A 19,818-nucleotide genomic window follows, 5' to 3' on the forward strand; every position below is an offset into this window, starting at 1 on the left:
ATCGTCAACCTCAGAGAAGACGAGAACTTTATCATCAAGCCCTGCGACAAAGGGGGTGGCATTGCCATACTCAACACAGAAGACTACAAAAAATAAATCCTCAGGTAACTGGCAGATGACACCACCTATCAGAAATTAAAAAATTACCCCTCCTTGAGGATCAAAAATAATTTCCAAAAATTGATCAACAAACACCTAAAACTAGGAGATATCGCTAAAGATGAACATGGCTTTATTAATTTAGAGAACCCAATCACCCCCACTATCTACGTTTTACCCAAAGTTCACAAGAGCACCACAGCACCCCCGGGAAGACCCATAATTGCGGGCACTGGAAAGTCTGAAGTCCAACCTGTCAGCATTTATTGACCACTTACTGCAACCACTGGTCATTAAAAATCCATCATATCTCAAAGACACAGGAGAAATGATAAGAAAATTCCAGAACATCATTTGGCCACCAGATATGTGGATGGTAACAGCAGACGTTACGTCTTTGTATACAATCATAGAACACCAACAAGGTGAAGAAGCCATATCCTGGTTCCTGGAAGAAAGCAGTTATACTCCTGCAGAAAAAACTTTCATCAAAGAATCCATAAAGTTCATCTTGGAAAACATTTTTTTCTTCTTTGATGGAGACTATTATTTACAGAAGAGGGGCACCGCCATGGGGACACGTTTTGCGCTCAGCTATGCAAATTTGTTCTTAGTGTACTGGGAATTGAAGGAAATCTATCCTAGAGAAACATATCAGACAAATCTATTCTACTGGAGCTGTTATATAGACGATATTGTCTTCATCTGGAAAGGTATGGAAACCAACTTGGATAAATGGGGGAAGAGAAAAAAAAACTCTCATATTAGGGGCACTCTAGTATAAATTATGTATATAAAAAATTAATAATATTAATAATTAACTTTTATTAAGTATACATTAAAATACATTAGTAGGTCCAAACCTGCTAATGTGTACCCCTGTTAAAATAGCAGTGGAGGGGTATGAACAAGAAAAAAGAGAACAAAGAGAACACAAGTATATAAACATATAATAAAAAGTAATATCTCAAATCTTACGAAGCTAAGTGAAATATTACTAAGTGATATTACAAAAGCAATAAGATGTGGTGGTGTATATATCCACCTTGATATCGGATTATCTTATTCAAATGGTATATATTGTAACAGCACAATGGCTAATCAGAATGCAGCAAGCACAAAAACATTAATCAGCTCTATTGTTTTATATGTTGATTTATAAAGGGGTATGGAGTTCCAATAGAAAATAATTGTAGTATTCACACAAACAGAGATTGCACATAGCATAAAGAAGATGTGCAAAAAATGAATAATAGCATCCTTAAATATTATTGCCGTGTGGCACAATGGTTGATCAAAAATGCAGCAGAAACAAATTTGGGTCAGCTATGTTTGCTGTATGATAATTATAGATGTAAATATAAAGAGTATGAGGTACCACTAGAATGTTATCTCAGTATTCACACAAGCAAAGATTATGCATAACATAAAGGAAATATGCACCAATCAATTTAAACATCCCTTAAATATATTTGTGTGTGTAAATACCCAAGGGCATTTGCCCCAATACATATGTCCATTATTGTTTGGCAACTTTTACTTCATTGGACATCTTTATGTTTTTGATGTATCTTCCTCGGTATTGGATCCGATTGATTGTTTGAATCCTGTTTTACGTTGTATTATCTTTGTATCTTTATATGACATCCACGTATAAAACCTAGCTATTTTACTATACACCTGTTTCCAGTTCATTGGGTTTAGCGTCTTTAATTTATGACATCATTCTTTGCATATCTATTAATCCTTGGGTGAGTACAAACTAAGGGACTCACGGTCATTCTGTTAGGCCAGCTTTGATCCCAGAAGCGCCCACACCAGCCCACTCCATTCCATTATCTATTCTTGGTTAGAAAGGCCGTCCCAGAGATTCTTAGGCACTTTTAGGGAATAATGCAACCTATATGTATGCAACATATATCAACTGGGATGCAGTCACTTTGTCAACAATTACAATGTCAAAAGGTCGACATCATAATGTATACATGATGAAAATGTTGACACCCGACAGATTGAAACCTGCAAAATTTCAACACAGTGAAAAAATGTTGACAAATTAAATGGCTACCCAATAAATATGTTTACAATTGAAATATACTTACAGTCAAAATGTCAACAATAGAATTTTTGAGGTTGGAGCTCAGGTTGGGGATAGAGTTAGGGCTAAGGTTTGGGTTAGAGTTGGGATTGGTGCTAGCGCTGGGGTTAGTGTTAGGCTTAAAATTGGGCATCAACAATTATGTACCAGTTGACATTTTGGTTGTCTACACGTTGAACATGTCAACATTATGGTGTCTACATAATAACTGTTGGACCCCAACCACATGGCAATAATTAAAAGCAATAGGGAATTGTCACTGTCATTCTCCCCAATAATAGAAGGTCCCAGGTTGGTTTAACCTTTTTTGCTACTGTCTGATACCCCTCTCTCATCACAAGCAGAGCCAGATTAAGGGTCTCAAGGGCCTAGGACTGAAAATGTCAAAGGGCCTATTTTGAGTCACGGAGGTGTGGCCAGTGCTGTGTGGGTGTGGCCAGTGCTGTGTGGGTGTGGCTATTGTCATGTAGGCGTGTGCATTCCTGGAATATCAGCCCCAATGTCTCCCTAAATATGTAAAGGTAAATATACATTGCCTCATTTTGTGAGAACAATAGAAATGCTATGTAAATGCCATTGTAACACTTCCCCACTATAGTGTAACACTCACCAGCTGTGTAAAGAGGATTGGGTAAGTCCAGATAATCATGTACAATGCAACATGTGTTCCTTCTCTTTCTTCTATGGCAGAGAGGTGACGGTAACCTGACCCCAGACACAATATAAATACAGCAGGTAAGTCGTGTACACACTAGACGATATGTCACATAGCGTCCACATTGGCCAGTGTGTACCGGCTATGTCGCTGATGATGCTCGCTCCTGCGCGTCATCAGGGACATCGTCCGTTGGATCTGCATGCACCAGCCTCCCTGTATAAGTAACAGGGGCGGATACATCAGGTATACAGCAGAGGGCGTGGCTTCACTGCGAGCGCAAAAGATGCGCAAAACACAGTGCACAACTCGCGCACATTACAGTAAGTGGCCGTAATGTCGGTAAGAAGTTCCCCAGTCACTTGGAGCACGTTGAATGCTAATTGAACATTACACAAGTATAAAATTTTATTTTCTTTAGAGTCCACCCTAATAAACATATCAGCAGCCGTCCCCTTACCAAACAGAGGAGGAACCACACACACTTTGGGGTATATTTACTAAGGTGCGGGTTTTTAGAAGTGGTTTTGTTGCCCACAGCAACCAATCAGATTCTAGCTATTACCTTCTAGAAGGTGCTAGATAAATGTTAAGTAGAATCTGATTGGTTGCTATGGGCAACAAAACCAATTCTAAAAACCTGCACCTTAGTAATTATACCCCTTTATATTTTAAAAATGAGTGTTCAGTACTCTATAATCCTGCTATTAGATCACAGCCGCAGCAATATTACCATCAACATATAGCAAGTGTGACAGCAGGTGTGTACAGAAGATACGTCTGTGAATTACATAGTTCACAGACATCTGGTTGGCTGTGCTGCAGAGCCGATGCCAATATATATCTTGCAGATGGGTTGGGGATGGTATGCCGGCAGTCTGGATACCGGCGGTCAGAATTCCGAGAGGGTTCGCATACTGACACTTGTTGGTCGGTATGCTAACCCTCTCCCTACCTTCACCCTCCCTCTTTGGTACCTAACCCTAACCTCCCCCCCTAGTGCCTGTACCTAACCTCCCCCTCTCCCTACCCTAACCCTCCCCCCCAGTGCCTAACGCCTAGCCATGACCCTCCCCCTAGTGCCTAACCCCTAAACCTAACCTTCCCCCCAACCCCGCTGCTTACCTTTGGCATCCTGAACTGCGTTGGGATTCTGGTGCCGGTAATTTGAGTGTCGGCATCCCAACCACAGATAAATTGGTACATCTGCCGCTGTCCCACAATAGTATGGGGACCTAAATTCATCAAGCTCTGAAAATATACAATTTTTGGAGCTTGACTGCGGGAACATTCGCCATTTTCAGATGCCGTTTGCTGCCGCACCCCCGCTAATTCCATATGGGAAGGACTCCGCCTCTGTCCAGGCTCCTTCTGCCAAACACCGGGGCTTTGTGTGCCTGCATCAAACCCAGGTCACACAGGTGTACAAGCACTGCTGAGTTAGACTCAGCACTGCTAAGTTTCACTGCTCCTTTCGGAGATCAGCTGCCTCTGCACCGGAGCAATGTTGATTTGCTCCGATGAATATGTAGCCACTGCTGCTACTTTCAGCGAGTTGGATATGTAATAATCGGGGGGCGCCCATCCTCTGATAATTAATATGATGAATGAACCCCTGAATGAGGTCCATAATGCATTAGTGCTATCTACCATTAGACAAGTAATTGAAATATTTTATATGTAACATTGATCTTTTATTTTGCAGTGACTGTCGCTCAGACGGTTCTGTACCAGCTGCAGGACACGGTGTTTGCGGGTGTTAATGCTGCTGCAGTTATCAGCTGTTTGTCTGATGAAAGTCTAGATGCTGGAACTCAAATCTCATGGTACAGAAAGAGCTGGAGATCAGGAGAAGCTCCTCTGCTTGTTAAATCTTGTGTAAATGATAATAATACACCCAAATATGCCTGTAAAAATGATAAATACACGGCTAAGCTGGAGATACACAATATACAGGCTAATGATTCCTGAGTTTATTACTGTACTTCAATGTATATCTTAGAAAAATTTAGCAATGGGACAACTCTGATTGTGGCAGGTAAGATATTGAATAACATGTTCATAATCATGCACTAAATATTCCACAAGAGGAGTTGTGAGTAGGGAGCCCTTCAGTGGCAGAGCTATAATCTACTGTGCAATAATGGAACCTCTGGACCCCAAGTGATCCCCGTTGCATAGGGACCAACCTTGTACAACAAACAGCAGATTTCCCAAAGATCTTGCACAGAGACCCTGTTTCTGAGTTTCCTATCTTACAGTAGAGATGTGCGCGGACCCCTGTGTTTTGTTTTTCGGTGCGGATTCAGTTTTGGATTGCCTAAAAATTGCTAATAAAACGCTAAAATCATGTAATTTGGACCTGTTTACATGCAATCCAGAACCGAGATTCTGTTTTTAAATCCAAGTTCTGAACTTACAGCAGTCCTGATCTGGGACTCTGATCTACTTGGAACCCCAAAGTGACCTGAACTGGTACTCGATTCAGCTTGGAACCCCAAAGTTCGGGTGTGTTAGTTTTTCAGGAAAAACCAAACCGCACATCTCTTAACTGACGATGCCTAAGAAACCAAGCGTATGGATAGGGACTGTGAGGTCACAGAGATGTATACAGCTCAGCCTTCTGATGGGTGGATTAATCTAGTTCCATGTGTGCAACGCGAATCTTGTTATGTCTGATTTTTGTTCAACTCTGCAGTGACTTCTATGGGATGGCGAATTACAGCCCAAATCACTGCTCCCAGCATAGTTGTATCAAAACAGGCGGCCGATTGTTGCGTACTGTGCATGCGTATATATCGCAGTGCGCGTGCGTGAGTTAGCATTGCGATTGCTCTGCGATCACTCACGGAGATACAAAACCATTGCAGAGTGAGTGATGTCAGGTCAGTGTTTGGGTGTGATAACAGGGGAGTGGTCGGAGAAACGAAGGTCCATTTGGACGCCATTACTTGGGCGTGCATAAATTAGCCACAGAGACGGCATACGCAGCTTTAGTACTTACTGCGTGCGACGATGTTAGCAATTTCTAAGTAAGGTCTGATAACGCGCTAATAGTTCTGGATTACTTACAAACCTTACTTGTAACAAAGAGCACTGAAATAATTCCACACAAACACAGATTCTAAAATAAATGACAATGCTTTTACTTAAAGACAGCTTAATCATACATACATTAGGCCAGTGCAGAGTTACAACAAAAAAACATAGGTTATACCAACAGCAGCAGGGAATACTTCTAAAATAAATTTGTGACATCCACTACAGAATAGCAGTCAGTCAATACTACATACATACATAATGGTAACTGCACCCCCAACCCTCATTCTGTGCTCTCTCTCCTCTGTTCTCTGACTGCTCCCCTCCTCCCTCTTTCTCTGCTGCCATTTATACCCTAATTTTGTTTACACCTCCAATTAATCTAATTAATATTTCTACGTACTAGGCCCTCATTGGTCATCTGTGCTTTAGCCATAATATTGACATAATTCCATGTTATCTTATTGTTCCCATGTAGAAATCTGACATGATCGCCCATTTAGCCTTCATTTCTGCTTATTGCAGACAAATGCTATCTCAGTTACCTCCTTTGTTTATATACTTACTGAGACTTGCTGTCAGCTGTTCTGGACATGTTAAAACTTATACATTTGAAACTTATAATTCTTATTGCTAAAACAACGTATATAGCACTTTAACTGGGGAGATATGTATAGGTTAATCACACCTGCAGAGAAATAAAACACTAATCTCTACATACTTTTTAATACATTATTTAACATGCTTTTAGCTAAAATATAAAACAAAATGGCTGCTGCATCAGACACACACTTGCTTACTTTAGAGAGGAAAGGGAAGGCCTTATCCTCTCTAGGCCTAGGGACATTCGACTAGTGCAGCCTTCCTCAACTCGCACAACAAATATATATATTCTCAATCATTTCTATATGCTCTAAATTGCATTGCAGGAAAATAAAGTAACATAAGCATTCTTATATTTGTGAGCTGCTGAATGAATATGTACGTCCACATATTCCTGTTTTATCAGTTCTGACCTGTTGTGATTGTGTGTGAGTGTCCGATGTTACTCAATGTTCCCCTTGTATATACAGGGCTGCAAGGTATTACGGGAAGTGGGAGGTAGTGGGCGGCTATATGCTGGCTGTGCGATGGCATTGTGATTGCATTCATTAGCATATCTTCACAGCAGATATGCGTGTGTAATTGCAGCAGCGATCGCAATAGCAATCTGTAATGAATCAGGCCCTGTGATCATCCCTAACACAAGGAATAACTTATAGAATCAGTATTATTGATTCCCCTCCAATTAGGATGTATGGAAAATGACCACATACTAAAAAGGTGACATTGTGGTTGCGGGGGTCAGTTCCTCAGAAGCCAATGCTGCTGGATGACTACTAATCATGTGTGTAATCAATTCAGCTTTCACTGGTGATATACAGCAAAATGTGAAATGAAAGACCATATTTATTAACATATGTTGTTAAGTCAGTATAAACGTAATTAGCACTATATAGTTTATGTAACACTGCCACCATCTACTTCCCAGACAGCTCCACACCCAGCAGCTCAGTCCATCTCCTGGCTCCTGCCCGGCCTCCTCTCCCTAACACCACTGTACAGCTGGCCTGTGTGATACGTGGGGCTCGTCACACAGTCCATGTAACCTGGAACATCTCTGGGGCACATCACAGGGGCAGGATGATCTCTATGGAGGAGCCAGGTGGGACCTGGACTTTCCTGAGCCTCCTCTCACTTCCCAGAGGCACCTGGGGCCATGGGGAGCCTGTGACCTGTGATGTCTGGTTTCCTTCCTCTCCTGTCAGTGTCCTCTGGGAAATACCAGAGAGAGGTAACAATGCATCATGGGAGGGGAAGTATTTTCAAAATGTTTGTGTAAAATTCAACTGCAAACTGGGGAAAGGAACATGGATTTCCTCTTGTCATTGTGCAAAAAGATATTTACTATTTTATTATATTTATGCGTGTCCTAGCTCAGATCTAAATTGCAGTGTAATAATAAAGCTGTTTAGCATTTGCGGGCTACATGCAAAAGCCGCCAGTATTTACCCTGCATGCAGAAAAAAATAAATATATTTGTTCCCCTTATACTGCAACAAGGTTTATCCAGGTGCTCAGTTACTATATCTTTTTTTTTGCCTTGGTCCCACCTTAGAATAAGCCCCATATCTGACCATGGCCATTGGAATGTGTTCTGCACCATAATGTAATGTTTCATTCCATAGGTGATCCCTTCCGTGATTTTACTTCTGATTGTCAAAGATACTTGATGCCTGTTGTGCCTGTGACTTTTATACTGCTGCTAACTCTGTCTGCTCATCTCATCTGGACCTACAAGCAAACAGGTAACAAACACATTTTTGAAACACAAAACCAGAGAACCAGACACCTCCATCACCATCACACACATGTACAGACAGATTTACCTATATAAAAACTGTAGGCAAACAACCTTTGGCACTTTATCACTGAAACTTACAGTAGGTAACATTTCCAGTTGTAAGATATGACTAGTTCACATCTTGGAGCATATTTATTAAAGAATATTTGTGGGCGAAAACCCCTATATTTTATATTAGTTATGTATGTTTCTATATTCCAGATAGTCAAACTCGCAGCTCCAAGTCACAGGATACCGTTACTGAGGTAAATATAATTGCGCACAGATACTTTGTTTGAACAGACTAAAATGACTTTATGCGAAAATATTTTTGGGAAAATGTTTTTGAATTTGGAACAATTGTCCTAGAAACATCTATAGCTATTTACATTCTGATACATTCGGATACATTCTGATACATTCGGATTTAATGTACGTGACTGTCCCATCCTGCTTATTGCACCTATATTCTGCATAGAACTTCATGCTTGCAATTGTGTGTGGATTTAATGTACGTGACTGTCCCATCCTGCTTATTGCACCTATATTCTGCATACAACTTCATGCTTGCAATTGTGTGTGGATTTAATGTACTTGACTGTCTCTTGCATAGATTTTTTTTTTTTTTTTCCTGTATAGTCTGTATTGGTCAGTGAAGCATAGTTTATGGTATATAACTGGCTTGGTTTATGCTCCAACTCAGAGCAAGTTATCTCCTTTGATCAGCAAAAATTGAGTCAGCTGTAGCCTGTCCTAATCAAGGGATACCACTCCTTATATTCAGTCTAGGGGCAGCTGGGGTTAAATGCACAAAGTGTACTAACATAACAGTTAATCAAACAGTTGAACAAACATTGACCAACATCTAAGGTAATTTCAGATTAAGAAACTGATTGCTTTAAAATTTGTCTAAAAATAACAAACCTAAAACTCACCATGTACTACACATTTCTTTTTTGCAACTCCCTCCTTTGTATTTTCTCTAAGGATATAACATCCCTAACTCTCCCTGCATCTCCCCTCTCTGGGTACACTGCCGCCACTGCCGCCCTATTGAGTCACTCACCTCCTCTAAAAACTAATGAGCTTTCTTTTCATCATAAATTGACAATTACAGCCTCATTGTGTCACTATGAAAAACTTTTACACACCTACAACTATATCTACTTCTCCATCCTTCTGCTTTTATTATCTGGTGACATATCACCAAATCCAGGCCCCACACACGGACAGCGGATTTACTATGGAATAAATATCCTGCAGACCTCACATGTCTCCCATCACCCTCCAAATCAATAAATGTGCCTTATAGAATTCACAGTTGATCACAACTTATTATTTTACATCTGAACATCTCTTTACAGTAACTACTTTCACCAATTTCTACATTTACCTGAGACTGCTGGTTCACACGTTAACCAAACTCTCTAAATAGCCCCACATGAAGTGGCTTCAGCCACCCGTCAGACTTCACGTAAACTGATATAACAGCCATGGCTTTCCACAGACACCTACAAATACTGCCTCTTAAAGTAGAATGTCAGTGGCATATATCTTAATTCAAATGACTTCCACACATACTGTAAAATAGGAATCCAGCCATCTGTCATCCTAACCCTCTGTCCCATGCTCACTGTCTACCCCATCCGTGTCACCCCTGTCTGTTTGCCCATCCCCTCTAGAATGTAAGCTCTCATGAGCAGGGCCCTCTTTTCTCTTGTGCTTCTCCTTTCTTTTCTTATATTATCTGCTCTATACTCAAAAGCACCTAACCCGTGACTTTTGCCATCCTGCTTCTTTTGCAGCAGTGTTTATATACCATGTACTTGTCTTGTAGTGTCTTAAACTGTATGACACTGTTTTCTTGTTCTGCTCAACTGTTTATGTACTGTGTTTGTGCACTATGTAAGGCGCTGCGGAACCCTTGTGGCGCCATATAAATAAGGATAATAATAATAATAATAATGATACAATGCGTGCGCGTTTCCATCACAGTTCTCAGCTTATGGCCTTCATTTTAGTTTTGAAGAAACTTAAAATGTAAAATAGCCGTATTTTGGGGGCCATTCTCCATACAGAACATAAGATACAATAGGTAATGTTAAAGCAAACAAAAAACAAATACTAACACAAATATTAATGACTTGTTGCTTAAAGAGGTTTGGCCACCTTACAGCATTAAATATGGTCAATAATAATAATGCTACTACTAATACTAATAGTAATAATGATATTAATCAGCCTCTGTGAAACTCGAAAAGAGCAAGGTATTTTAGACTGATGAGTAGAGATGTGGGGTTCGGTTTTCCTGAAAACTGAACACACCCCAAATAAGGGGTACAGAGACGAATCAAGTCCCAGTTTTGCATTGCATTTAAGGTCAAAATTTACTGTAAATGAGCGTAAATTAATGTTATTGATGTTAATAATACTAAAGGAACAAAAACAGGTCCAAATTAAATGATTATAGCTGTTTTTATAACATTTTTAAAGAAATCCAAAACGAAAACCGACTCTGAACCAAAACATTTGAAACCAAAACTTGATGATGAATTAGAAGTAAAACCAAAATGTGGGGGGTCTGCGCACATCTCTACTAATAAGGGGAGCATAGGATTTCATGTGCTCTAACCAACCCTTTCCGACCACCTCTGACTCCTCTTCCAATCATGTCCATCCCTCTGTGGACGGAACTCTGATGAGAGCAGCATAGGATTTGTTGTGCTCTAACCAATCATTTCCCTCCACCTCTGACCCCTCTTCCAATCATATCCATCCCTCTGTGGACAGAACACTGATGAGAGCAGCATAGGATTTGTTGTGAGCTAACCAATCATTTCCCACCACCTCTGACTCCTCTTCCAATCATGTCCATACCTCTGTGGACGGAACACTGATGAGAGCAGCGTAGGATTTGATGTGAGCTAACCAATCATTTCCCTACACCTCTGACCCCTCTTCCAATCACATTCATCCCTCCGTGGCCGGTACAGTGATAGGAGCAGCGTAAGATTTGATATGCTCTAACCAATCATTTCCCACCACCTCTGACCCCTCTTCCAATCATGTCCATCCCTCTGTGGCCAGAACACCCTCTCACTTTCAAATAGAGATGTGGACAAAAAAATAAGTACATTAGGGTTACCCAGCATATTTAAAGTAAGGGCTTACACGCAGCTCATGCATTTATTAAGTAAATGACATCTAGTATGTTCAGAGTCATGTATGAGTTTTATACTGGGTTTCCCTGGTTGACTGTAATAATGGCTTTGTTGGGCTGACTGTTAGCCTGCATTTGGCAAGGGCTTCCATGACCAAGACATTCTCCCAGATCATGATATCCACGCAATTATTCAAAGTGCAATGACAGAAAGGCAAGCAACTGCTGACCAATTGTAGTACATAAACCCTGCAACACACCTGGAAATGTATATTTGGAAGCTCAGTGAGCATGGACAATGTACCACCGAGCATTGGAGGAAGGTGCTTGGATAGATTAATTATTCTTAAATATATTCTTGAAAACGTTAAAGTGTGGCATCAATGAAAGAAGAACTTCAGAATTTAGCCCTTGTTATACCAGTGAAGCGTATGGTGGTTCTGTAATGTTGTAGAGGGGATGTATTTGCTCCCAGTGGTTTGATGAGCATGACACAGATGCTACAGGACGTGGCCTCCTCTTTTTCCAGATCTGAACACATTAGGGATATTATGGAAAACACCTGAGCCTGTGTTTTTTCACCGCCATAAGTCAAATCTCCTTTGAGATATTTGCTTATGGAAGAATGGTGGTGCATCCCTGCTGCACTATTCAGACACTGGTAATCTATCCATATGTCCCGATGCATTCAGACCATACTAGTGGCAAGTGGCGGAACAACACATTAAGTTATTTTATAATGGTTTCCATTTTTTTTGTCCACTACCTGTGTTTCTCAAACACAGCAATGTATTTCCAGGTGGAATCAGGTGAGGTAATTAAAATAAGAAATAATCTCTCACCTGTGCTCCACAATGCTCCAATTATGGGGGTCACATGGTGTCTTCACAATCCTGGGCAGGAGATGCTGCCTCCCACACTTGGAAAATGTTGTGTAAGACTTCTGTTGGTGCTGCTTGAGGTCCTATACCTATTAGCTGCCAATTAGGAGAGCATCGCAGGGGAGGAGAAAGGAATTATATACTTGTAACGATCACCACCTGTTTATTATCTCTCTAAGCTGTGTCTATTGCTCGCTGTGCTAGCCGTCCGATTCAGTGATTCACGATAAGATCTGTGCCTGACGGTCTCGCTCAGACGTATAGTGAGTAGCAGAGGAGGTGGGGCCAGTGCTGTGTGGGCGTGATCAGTGCTGTGTGGGTGTGGTCTGTGCCACGTGGGCCTGTACACACCCCACACTATCAGCCACACTGTCTCATTAAACACATAAAAGTAGGAGAATTGCATCATTTTGTGAGATAAATAGAAATACAAGTGTAATACTTAGCAGCTAGGCAACTTTTATCATGATACTGTCAAGATGATGGGTCTATTTCTATGTGGAGGCCTGGACCTTGTAGCCCCATCTGCCCCATTGTTAATCTGGTCCTGTATTACATTGGTATCATTACCCATGTTGATAACAATTAATTAATATTTAGATTTTGCTGATAACATTCTTGTGCAGCGAAAACGCCAATGCGTGTTTTGCTTGTTCAACCTTTAGAAGGCGAAGAGGCTAAGGGAATTGCATTCAATATACAGGAAGGAGGAATTGTACTCTGCATTTTGACAGCATTAAAAGGTTGTTGGAAATTTTTAAAAACCAGGGATACTACTCTATATTGTTGCTAATTGGCAAATATACATAAATGGGAATAACAGTAGTGGAGATATAGAACTCACACATTATTTTATAAAGCCTTTATTGAATATTTTTTTTATGTTATTTTTTAGGATGCAATTGTGTATTCACAACTGGATATTAATCACCACTTGAGGGGCAGAAAGTAATTCCAGGACACTCAACAATGTTATATCAATAGCAGCCATCTGAAGAGAAGAGAGATTCCTGGCAACTATACATTCAGATTATTATCGAATATGCATCTAAGTTGCAATGCAATAAGACTAGGACACACTAGCAGTCTGTTCTGATTAATTTGATATGTAAAATATATATATATGTTCCCTAAAAAAAATAGTTAACAGTTGCTATACTGTACAAAATTCCTGCCTGACAACTGTCCCTAACTGAGAAGCCACACCCCTTTTGACTTTATAAAATTGTTGTTGTCAGGACACTGTTGGATTGTTGGGGTGTATGTTGGCCTCTCCTAAATACCCCTCCATAGGAGGAAAGCAAATCTTTCTAATTTCATTCATATTTTCTATTCTGTTTTCATCATCATGGTCGTGAGTCATTAATTTGTGATTTATAAAGATTATACATATAGCACTTATATGTAATAAATTTGGATTAATAAAAAAAAATCATATTTGAATGCAGTGTGTATATTGAAAATTGGAAAATAAATACTGAATATAGGAAAATAATTCTTTAATGTACGGTACACAAATATAAAATACACTACAAAAAAATGAATGGGAAATTAAAATAAAAAACAAATATACATATAAAATGCCTGTATAATAAATGTACAGTGCATGCAATAATAGCATAAAAAATCTCTATCCTTAAGATGCCCCACATAGGATAAGTAAAATAATGTTAATTCAACATGTTTACAAAACAGTATCAATATTCAGCAGCTGATATGTTGCAATTTTTCAAAAGTAGAGACAATAAATTAGTTTGATATTTAGATGTATAATAACTTTAGTGTGCAGCAGTCTTCCAAACGTCTACAATAGCCACACATAGTAGCTGTCTTTCTGTATTTGTTGATAAATGATCAATATGAGTTGACAAAACCATTGTCCATTATTACACATGCTCCCGAAAATTCACAAGGACCCCCTTCACCCTCCTGGTCATCCAATTATTGCTGTATGTAATAGTTTAACCAGTAATCTCTCGACTATGGTTGATTTTTACCTACAGCCGATTGTACAGACCACAAACACATATTTAAAGGATACAGGTAATGTGCTTAGAAAAATTTCAGATTATACCTGGCAGGAGGGTGACTTTATTTGTACAGCTCATGTCAGCACTTTGTATACAATTTTCAAATTAGATAAGGGTATAACTGCAGTTTCTTATTTCCTAAATTTAAGTGATCTTGGGACTCATCAAAGTCTTTTATTCTTGAAAGCATCACATTTATTTTAGTAAATACCTATTTTTACTTTGACGGTTCATTTTATTTACAACAGGTTGGCACTGCCATGGGCACTAGGTTCGCCCACAGTTATGCCAATTTATTTATGGTGTACTGGGAGGATCACCACATTTGGCAAGGTGGTGATCTAGTGGTGGGCCTAGTGTCCTGGCAGCGCTTTATAGATGACCTGTTTATCTGGCGAGGTAGTGAAGGGTCTCTTTTAGAATTTTATAATAATCTTAATATAAATTATTTTAATATTCATTTGAGTTTTAACTGTAGCATTGTAGAGGTATCATTTTTGGATCTGAGCATATATGTTAAAAATGGCTCAGTGAACACTAAAACTTTTAGAAAATCTACTGATTCCAGTAGCTTTATAGACAGACCGAGTCAGCATCATTCCAACTGGCTGGATGGAATCCCTTATAGTCAATTTTTAAGAATCAATAGAAATTGTACAGAGGCAGATGTCTGTGAACAACAAGTTAATGAGACTGCAGAACGCCTCAGAATTAAGGAATATCCAAATGACATGCTAATAAAAGCAAAAGAAAAAGCTACTTGGATGGATCGTGCTGATCTTCTGAAAGCTAGAGTTAGTAAAGAGGTAATTGATGATAAGTTTCAATGGGCTTTTGTTATGCAATTTAATACATCTTTTAGAGAAATAGAAAATGTTTTTAAGAAAAACTGTAAGCTATTACGACAAGACCTAGTAATAGGTACTGCGTTACCTGAGAACCCAGTATTTATTTATAGATGGGCACCAGTCTTAAAAGATCAATTAGTGCAGAGCATTTTGGATGATGAGACTAGGCAAAGTGTGAGATTGAAAGGTTTTATCGCATGCAACTCCAGGAATGTGGTATATCTCCTGGAGTGTGCATGTGGCCTCCTTTATATAGGGAAAACAAGCCATAACCTTAAAACCAGGTTAGCGGAGCACATTTACAATATCTGTAAGGGAATTATCTATGCATACAGTCTCCGCACATTTTAAAAAACATCATGATCGTAAAGAGTGTTATCTTAAAAAGTTTTTGGGGATTCAACAGATTCTCCCAAAATGTAGAACTAGAGACATAGAAAAAAGACTTTCACAAGCCAAAATGAGGTGGATTTTCCAATTAGGGACCCTTGTACCCAAGGGCTAAAAGGGCAATTCGAACTTAAATGTTTCTTAACTTAAAAGCCCTCCTCTAATTATAGAGGTTTCCTTTAAACATATTTGCTGCTTTGTAACTATTTGCACGTTCTCTATGCCTATTTGCACATATATTCTTTTAAGATTGATTGTTATGTATATTTACATCTTCATTGAACATTTTTAGCATATTTGCACATATTTATTATCAAAAGATTTTTTGTGTATATGAGTTATTTATGCATATTTAACTTTTTTTATTTATTATTTTTGTGGGTTTCGATGGATTTTATCTGGAATGGATTGACTAATGAGGACATGTCTATTTGTATGGGTTCCTATGGAACACTAAAGTTTCCTTCAATTTGAACATTTTACTGTGGAGAACTTTAATACAGCGTCAATGGAATATAAGACTTCCGGGTGCTGGAACGCATGACTTCCGGGCACCGTGGAATGCATCTAGAATAGCGACTTCCTGTTTCCGTGTTCCAGCACGTCGGCGCGGCTCCTGATATTCACCGGTTAGCGGCAAGTGTAATCAGGTGTGAGTATTTGGTTAGGGTATATTAAGCGGGATTCATTTGAGCCTATGACGCGTCTGGCGACAGACCAAGTGTCCGAAATGTGTTAAGCGGGGCTCATCTGGTGGACTTCTGATAGCTTATGCAGTAACGCGGTGTGTATTCTCCAAAGTGGACCTGAACATCCAGAGTTACGGTCCTATTATCCCTGCAAACATCTGGGACAGAGACTTACATCCTGACTGATGCCTGCTGCTGCTGTTGCTGTAATTGCTAGTGGGATATGTTACATGCTTTTTTTACTGATCTATTGTAAGTGCATTTTTGTGATTAAAATTACTGTTTTAAAAGGCTATCTGCACTATTATCCTATTCTTCTTCTGTGTCCCCCTATGCTCATATTGCTGGCTAGAGCATAAGGGAGGGTGGGCACATTTTTCCACAGATTCATCCAGGTGGAAAATTCATTATAGAAGTTGGACCTTTTTATTCTAGATTAAGAACTACCGTATTTATGGTGATTATTGTTGATATTTTTGTGAGTTCTACACTTTGGTGCTATATACATTATGTTACAAACATGTGAAATGGAGAGCGCTTCTAGAAGTTTTGCACATTTTCTCTTCATTGTTACACAGTTGTTTAATAATTCTGCTGCTTTTTTATATTTACATTTTTATTGAGTTTTTATTGAGTTTGATATAAATACAATATTAGGATAATTTTGTGGTTATGAGAAAAGTGCATCAAGTTGCCCACAAGAGCATTGGAGGTTTTATATAGCCTAGAGAGATTTATAGGTCTGAAAAGGAATCATATATTTGGTGGTCTCGATAGCCACAGGAGATGTTGAGGTCTGTATTGCTAAGCCACCAGAGATTTATGCTATATACCATCTAGTGGTCACTAGAATGTTCTCAATATTTGATAGAGGTCATACTATATGCTCTGTTTAGTGTATACTTATAATTAGAATGTTTCCTGCATTGTACTGTATATGGATGTGTAGAATGCACTCTGCACCTTTTTCACTGGACCTAACCGATGTTTGTATTAATGTCTTCATTATGCTACACAGACTCAATGGGCACCTGTCCCAGGTGTACACCACAAGGGATGGCAAATTTGTTATCCTACCCATGTTCCTACGCTGATCAAGTTATCGTATAGTTTCAAACTGTTACAAAGGTGTTTTATGATTAATTAAATTTATTGCATTTATATTTCTAGGTATGCAGTCATTATATCGACTTAAATATAATGTCATGGGTATATTTTAGAGTATGCTGTGGTTATGGTTAGGCTATGATTAAGGTTAGGTCACGGTTAGAGTTACACTGTGGTTAGGGTTAGGCTGCGGTTAGGGTTAGACTGTGGGGTGGGTTATGCTGTGGGGTGGGTTATGCTGTGGTTAGGGTTAGACTATGGTTAGGGTTATACTGTGTTTATGGTTAGGCTGCAGTTAGGGTTAAGACTGTGGTTAGAGTTAGACTGTGGTTATGGTTAGGCTGCGGTTAGGGTTAGGCTGTGGTTAGGGTTAGGTCGCGGTCAGAATTATACTGTGGTTATGGTTAGGCTGCGGGTAGGGTTAGACTGAGGTGGGTTAGGCTGTGGTTAGGGTTAGGTTGCAGTTAGGGTTATGCTGTGGTTAGGATTGGACTGCGGTTAGGGTTAGGTTGCAGTTAGGTTTAGGGTAGAATTAGGGTTAGAAAAGGACTCTTTTTGGGGGCACACGATAGGTGATGAGATAAGGCTAATATAGCCAGAATAAAAATTAACTTTTAATGAGAATATATTAACTCCACCCTACTCTCTCAGTCCTGACGCCGGCTTCTTCCCCAGGCACAGCGGCATGCACTTCGTGCAACTGACTTCAACACGGACTGTATTTTGGACTGCCGGCTGATCAGGTAAGTGGCGTACACCCCCTGCACTGCCAGGCGCATCAGGGCAGACGGCCACGAACCCTGTCAGCTTACTCCTTTTGACATTTTTGACTGCAGCAGCATGTATATGTTTAAGTATATTTCAAAATATGATGCTAACGACATGTCAAATAGCCAATGTGTTATCAGATGGTATTGAATTACAATTCTTATAAATGTCACATCAGTTATCTTCCTGATTTCCTGGCCATTTATATTATTTTATTGGCGACCTTAACATATTATCAGTGAGTTGTCCTTAGCATACAGTCCTGTTGCCGATTGATAAGATGCATGCAGGCATTTGTATTTAATAAACATACATGATACAGATATGCCATATCTGTTATTTCTATATGCCTAGTCTGTACTTTTCTGGTGTTACATTAGAGTGCTGAATCAGCAATATATATACTTTATTGGTTTTCAATTATCTCGCCTGGCTTTTTGTCAACTCCAGGAGGAATACACCTCCATATATCTTTACCTTTAAAGACTAATAGTGTCTAAATTATATGTTTGTATTGTGCATTTGTTTGTCTAAACTGAGAGATTACAGTCTCCAGTTAAAACTACATATTTTTTGTTGTATGTTATATTTATGATAATTGCTCCTTTTAATATATTCTCATTAAAAGTTAATTTTTATTCTGGCTATATTAGCCTTATCTCATCACCTATCGTGTGCCCCCAAAAAGAGTCCTTTTCTTCTCTTTTTCTTTAAATGCCATTAATTGACTCTGGGGAGCACCAGGAACTTACCCATATATTGATTTTTTTAGACTAAGGTCTTATTATCACTCGTATGGGAATATGCATATTGGAAGAATATGCAATATATATTTGTTTCTTGAATAGGTCAGTTTAAGAGATATATATCATACATTAAGATCAACAGTCACTCTTTCCTGTGCGGTTTTCCGTTCCCTGTTTCTATAGAATTAGGGTTAGGTCAAGAATCATCTTAAAACTCTTAAGGCAATCTAGTTGTTTTTCTGACATATTGGTTATCACATACGCATTCCAATAGATAAATGCATCTCTTACTGTGGCAGGTAATAAATATATTTACTTGTTTGAATGGATTGATATTCTGTAATTTAGCTTTGTTTACTCTTACAATGTCTACACATCACACAGGATATACAGCGATAATAGCCTCTGGATGTAATGTTTTTTGGAGGAGCTGGGGTGGATAAAGCACATTTAACAAATTGATCTTTTAGATTTTTTTGCCTTCCTATATATAAAGAGAGGATTTTTTGTAATGTGTTTTTCTAACAAGGGGATACCTGTCAAGATGCCCCAATGCTTCTTAACAATCCCCTCAATCTGTTTATGTTGCCCACAGAATCTAGTAATAAACAGATCTTCCCCATGTCCAGAGGGATGACTGTCTTTCCTAGCTGTGGGCATGTTGTGGGCTTCCACTCTTTTCAAATTGCATGCTTTCTTTTAAGCCCTCTCAACCATCTGTCAGGGATAACCTTTTAACAAAAATTGTTCCTTTGATAAATTAGTGTTTTTAATTGTGTGCAATTCCTCTTTATTCTTTGAAGCTGCCCAGCAGGAACACTACACAACCAATTGGTATAATGGTTGCTGTTATAATGTTTAAAGGAGTTGCAGTCTGGTGTAAATTTTGGTCATGATATTACCATTCTCAATTTAAACATTTATA

General features: G+C 39.1%; 1 pseudogene; it reads left to right on the forward strand.

Moving 5' to 3' along the window:
* Nucleotides 1-427: 427 nt before the first annotated feature.
* Nucleotides 428-13,267, forward strand: LOC148522288 (uncharacterized; annotated as a pseudogene).
* The last annotated feature ends 6,551 nt before the right edge of the window (nt 13,268-19,818 follow it).

The sequence above is a fragment of the Taudactylus pleione genome, unplaced genomic scaffold, assembly GCF_031769625.1.
Source record: "Taudactylus pleione unplaced genomic scaffold, aTauple2 ptg000148l, whole genome shotgun sequence".
NCBI classification, from domain to species: Eukaryota; Metazoa; Chordata; class Amphibia; order Anura; family Myobatrachidae; genus Taudactylus; species Taudactylus pleione.